This window comes from Megachile rotundata, unplaced genomic scaffold (assembly GCF_050947335.1).
Source record: "Megachile rotundata isolate GNS110a unplaced genomic scaffold, iyMegRotu1 scaffold0057, whole genome shotgun sequence".
NCBI lineage: Eukaryota > Metazoa > Arthropoda > Insecta > Hymenoptera > Megachilidae > Megachile > Megachile rotundata.
Window position 1 is genome coordinate 1,240,001 of NW_027473354.1, and position 5,993 is coordinate 1,245,993.

General features: G+C 38.4%; 1 long non-coding RNA gene across 3 annotated transcripts in view; it reads right to left on the reverse strand.

Annotated features, from left to right (window-relative positions):
* The window catches only part of LOC143266148 (uncharacterized), a 6,292-nt gene extending 682 nt beyond the window's left edge, over positions 1-5,610 (reverse strand). The window contains exons 1-9 of one of the 3 annotated variants that reach the window (XR_013041237.1): positions 5,425-5,610; positions 5,047-5,289; positions 4,794-4,904; positions 3,587-3,672; positions 3,119-3,296; positions 2,691-2,899; positions 2,206-2,271; positions 1,716-1,941; positions 1-1,619 (exon numbers count right to left, since the gene is read on the reverse strand). The exon at positions 1-1,619 is cut by the window's left edge and continues 682 nt beyond it. This is a non-coding gene — a long non-coding RNA (uncharacterized LOC143266148). Of the gene's footprint in view, positions 1,620-1,715; positions 1,942-2,205; positions 2,272-2,690; positions 2,900-3,118; positions 3,297-3,586; positions 4,322-4,793; positions 5,290-5,424 lie in introns of those variants that run through there. The other 2 variants (XR_013041239.1, XR_013041238.1) reach the window with 2 other exon arrangements.
* Between the last annotated feature and the right edge of the window lie 383 nt (positions 5,611-5,993).

Sequence of the window (5,993 nt, forward strand, 5' to 3'; positions counted from 1 at the left end):
ATTTCACTGTCTCTTTCTAATAATTGCACAACATAAGCACGACCGGTAAACGGACCGAATGAAAACGCGTGAACGATTATTCATAGATATGTATGTTTAACGATACGCTATATTCTCATTATAAGGTATCCGAATTGAGGAATCGATATTATATTGTATTTTATGAGAAGACATTGTTAGACTGGCCACGGATCGCGGTTTCGTTCTCGATCGCGAGGCATACGTCGCGAACGGTTGCCATGCAACGATGATCTGTTGAACGACTGCAGCGTCGATCGACAGTCATCGTTTATTGTCGAAAGATACGTGTTGAAATAAAATGTATCGTTGTTTTTAATAAAAAATTCTGTTTTCTTGCTTTCAAGATAATATAGTTTAAATTATTTCTGAATATTCGTTTATGTGTTTTCATTCGTCGTATTTATGTGTTGAACTCACAGTGAAAATTAGTGAAAATTAGTGAAAAATGGCAGAAAAAAGTGATAATGAAAACTAATAATGAGAGATAACAGTGATAGGTGACAGTGAAGTTTCTTGAAAGTTTTTTCAGAGTTTCTATTATTTATGAGAACAGTAAGGATCGGTGGATCGACTCAGTGACAGAGATGCATTTTCATCGTGATTATTTGCGGTTCAATGGGTGAGTTACATTTAAATTTATTAATTATTCAATTCAAATTTTTATTTATTGAATAGGAAAGTTATTTAATTTTTTAAAAATGAGAATTTGTTCTTTTTCATCATCACAATATCGAACGAAAATAATTTTCCATATTTCATCCATTATTTCTTTGCCATAACAAATAAACGTATCGAATAAATTTGATTTACTTTGATTACGTGAGTAGAGACTAATTTTGTTATTTCTTATTCATGAATGAATGATAATTCAACAATAATCCAGATTTTTTTATTCATTATTCAACGTAACTTTCATCTAACAGCTTTCTATTATACCGACGTTATTCCGACGTTATACCGACGTTATACCGACAGTATCAATACATTTGTTCACGACGACGATCGGCCGTCATATTCGAAGCTTTTGCTCACGCTTTCGTGCACCCGGTCTATGCGTGCTCTCATTGGTCAGTGTTTTTTGCTAATAAGTCGAAAATGGAGCCTCAACCAATATTTTGGCAAAGGAAAAAGTTGCTCAGAATCGCCCCACCTACCACCCCTTTTCGGGTCCTACACTAATTGCGGGACACCCTGTATAGTGCCTTACGTTCTATGAGTACATGCGTGCTTACATACTAATATAACCGTCGGTTGCTCGACGTCACACCTCCCCCCCTAGAAAAAGTCCATTTTTACGCAGGGAAAACTGACTTCGCGGGTAAAACGCTCGCGAACGCAGAGTCTATTCGGAGACACTGGGGATTTTCACTGTTGGAGTTTATATGTCTCTTTAAGGGAGGGGTAGAGGGGGTCACTTGTCACTTCTTTGGCACTGCTACCTGGTTGTTGGGGACTCAATGGTTCTTCCTCCTGTGGGACACACTCGATGTTACCGCCGGGCAAATTTAGCTTCTCTTCGTTTCGCCGCTTCAGGAACAAGAAAAAGTGTGTCATGGAGCTCCAAACGGCGACCAGTAGGTGCAGGCTCCAACCATATGCTGCATGTAGGGCGATTCCATTCAAGATTGAGTTGATGATAAGTTTCATGATGCGGACAGTTAGGTATATGCCAATGAATGAACAACAACACTCACCATAAAGGGTAGTGGAACGCTCAATGCCTCTGGAACATGGGACGGTTAACTAGGTCCGCGACTATTGCAGCCATAATAAAGTGACTGCAGCACGCGTAGCAATGCAGAGTAGAACTGTGACTGTCACACAGGAACCGGTGCGAAGAGCGTGAAACGCGAAGCGTGAAACGCGAAGCGAGAAACGCAAGTCACTTTTCGCTTATTAGCCCAGCAAGGGAAGGCATAGCTGTAAGGGGAAAGAAAGAAAAGGAAATTAACGTATAGTATTACTACGGTACTGTAGAAATGCGTTACATGAGCGATTATATTGTAATATATTATTATATTATAGTATAGTATATTATATTATGCTATATTGCAGTATAGCAGCAAACCAATCAATTAATCAAATCTATGAAGCAGAATCAATCAAATCAATGAAGCAGAACTAAACAAGCAAACGAGTAATAGTTAGGTAAATTAGGAGATTAAGCTAGTGCAAAGTACTTACGGTAACTATCCTTTTCGGCAATTCACCCCCATATGCTCCTTGACGTAGATTGTTTAACACGGCGAACTACGGGCAAAGTAGTGATTACGGTGAAAATCGGATCAAGAAGGCATAGCTCGGGAAAAGTGCACATTGCCGCGTATATCGGCAGCAAAGTGGCTAGGCAGAATGAAAGAAATCTCAGTGAGCTAGAACGTAATAATAAGTACGCAACTAACACAGCAAATACTAATGCTAGTAAATTATTAGACTAATTAAGACTATCCACGCACTGCTTGAATGATCTAGAAATCAATCAATCAATCAATCAAAAGAAATCAAGTCATAGCAGAGTTAAGTTAAGTCAATTAATTAATTAATTAATTAATTAACTAATGGCGAGCGAGCAAAGAAGGCGAGCCGGGTGGAAGAGGAAATAATACGGTAAACTGGATCAACAGGATGAATACAAGGACGCGAAAGGGAACATCAAAACCAGCACTCACCATGAAGAATGACAGGAAGAGCAAATTCGTTCTAGATTCGTCCTAGTTTTGTGCTGTTCTCTCACCTACACGATGAATAGATGCAAGTTTATTATTATCTTCTGGATTTATACTGCAAAGCTGAAAGGTGCCACAGCTTGGCACGAACAGGATGGCGGTTCAGGCGACAGGCTAACATTGCACTAGCAGCCGAACGAGCAAAAGCGTAACTGGTAAAAGGAAATTAATGTAAGACATCACATATGCATGGCAAATAGCGGCAGGACCAGTAGTCCGGCAGTCGGGTAGCAGGCAAACTCAACCAATTGACTGATTAGTGGAAATAACAATGGTAGATAAGAAAACGATCTAAACTAAATAAACGATAAACAATAAACTATAGAAGCAACTGAAACTAGGGAACCTAGGTTAATAGGATATGTACTTACAGAAATTCCCTTTAGCACGCTGCTCGACGCAATTAGTCAGATAGAAGAAATTGCGGGCGGAAAATGGTAACGGTGAAAGCTGGACCATGAGCAATGGAAGTTGCGCGAAGTCAAACACATAAGCAGACGAACTGGTTGGCTGTACAGAAAATGAAAGCCAGCCAGTAATGGATACACCCTACAACATTGCATAAGTATAACGGACACAATCACTGATACACACACAAATAACAAATAACATAATTTATATAATAAGTAATTTAATAAACAGAACACAAGCAAAATCAACTAAATTAAGACTGGTCTCATTAACTCAAGGGCAATTAACTAACAACCAAATAACAAATAATCTAAACAAATAATTTACTAATGACAGTAAATCATGTAATTAATTGACTAATTAACAATTGGAACTAAATTAATAATGGAATTAATAGATAATTAGTAACTAAATAGGTCAGTACTTACTCTAGACAATTGAACACGCATGGGTGAAACAATAGAGATACGCAGCGTGAAGGAAGCCATCTTGACCATCATTTTCCTAAAACGAACTGATTAAACCAATCAAACTAGAACCAATATGTTTATTTTATTTTAAGTATATTAATTAACTAGATAGGAACTGTTAGCAAATGTACCGCGAACTAAACGAACACGACGGCTTCACACACGGACAAAGATACACTGGCAGTTTTATTACTCAAAAAACGCACGTGGCAACACACCAACATTTAACACATAACACTTTTTACAGACTGATAAATCACGGGAAGAGCTAAGAATTGAAACTTAAAATTAGTAATTAATTAATAAATAAATGAATACCAGTAGCGCGACACGGTACGCTGTTAAAACAGATAGCAAGATGAAGAAACGAGGAAGCGAAATAACTGCGCAATAAGCGAGGTCTAACTACGACGCAACAAACCACGCGGAAGCCGGTAGAACAATGGAAGAGCGAGGAAAGATGGAGGATAGCGGGAAGCCGGCGAAACGGTGCTAGCAACGAGCGAAACAGCAGCGCCACGACGCGGAAACTGGACAAGACAACATTAGGGCGGAATCACATACACGCGAGCCGTGAATAGAAGGCATACTCTCAACGACATCTATGAAACGCGTAACGACAGCAAGCAAAGGTGGAAACACGCAAATAATAGACAACACACCAATCAATTAACATCTAATAAACAACAAGAAGACCAATCAAACCAATTTAAATAAAATTAAATCAATTACATTTAATCACATTTAATCACATTCAACTACTTTATTTAATTTAACTCAATTAAATTAATCTAATTAAATTAAACTAAAGTGACCGAATTAAACCGAAGCTATGAATTAAATTAAATCAAAGCAAGCAATTAACAGTTAATAATTAAAATGAATTAATAAATGAATAATAGGTGGCAAGCAATAGCCAATAGTAATAACTAACAATAGTAATTAATAATAAATAATAACTAATAACAACAAATAAATACAACAAAACAATATATGAACTAAATTAACAAATTTAATTAATAAATAATCAATAAGTAATAACTAATAGTTAATAAAATGGCACAGATAGTGCAAACAACTAATACAATCAACACAGCGAAGCCAATAAATATAATATATAATATAACATAGTATAATATAATAATATAAAATTCTTAATAAATACCTTCGGATGAACAAAGATGGGAATCGGCTAACTAGCAAACTAGCAGGTGCACAGCACAAAGGGCCAGGCAGACAACGTGGTGCCGACAAGTGAAGGACTAGACAAGAGGACCTTAAACATAGAGTACAATACACATAAACGGAAGCAGATGGAGGACCGAGGATTAGACGCCAGCGCCGCAGGACGGAACACCTGTTACCTTACGTTGAGCAACGTGTCGTCTATTTGTCTCTGTCTCTTTCATTCTACTTACTTTTCTCTCTCTTGCTTTACGGTTACGGTCAACACAGGTCTAACCAACTGCCGCTTTCATTTCCCTGTCACTTTCACTCTCTACTCTCGCCTTCCTTTCCTTCCTTTCTTTTCTTCATGCTTCATTTCACTTCGCGATTCATGCTTCGTTCTCCTTTCGCTTTCTGTTCTCCTTTTTGCTGTCTCTACGTTGCTTTCGCCTTTTTTCGGCTCTTCTGCGCAGGGAAGATAGGGACAGCACCAGCTGCAAGGCACAACACAATTTCAGAGGAAAGAACAAATAGGGGTCAACAAGCAAACAATAGCTAAATTGAAATGACGGACGATAAGATAAGATAGCAATGGAAAATAGACGCAAGCAATAAGAAATATAACTCACCATGATAAAAGAAGGAAAGAAGAAACTCGAGACTAGCAGCAACGACAAACAGCTAATGCAAGCATTAAGAATAAACTTCTAGACGCGCAACACGGGAAGCAAACACTCTAACGATAGAATGACCAACCAGCGGCGGCGCAGAGCGGCCAACCAGCGGCGACGGGAGACGACCAATCGGCGGTGAGATAGAGCGACCAATCAGCAATCATGTGCGGCAGCCAATCAACGACAAGGGTGAGCAGCGCCACTGCGGAAGGCAACAGGAACTAAAGGCGGAATGAATATAGCTGACACAAGCAGCAGGAAGGAAACTTAAGGAAATGAGCAGACGAAAATAGGGATACCAACTTAAATAAGCAAGCATTGACCACGAGCTAGGATCGTGGGATAACAAAGAAATGAGCGACACACGGGGAACGACGAAGGATGAAGCGACGCTACGCGGCAAAAGGAGAAAGCATAATAACAGAATATAATATAATAATAGTTAATAAACTAACAAATATAGGACATATAACTTAAATAGAATACAATACATCATAACACTAATATATTAACACAGCATAATA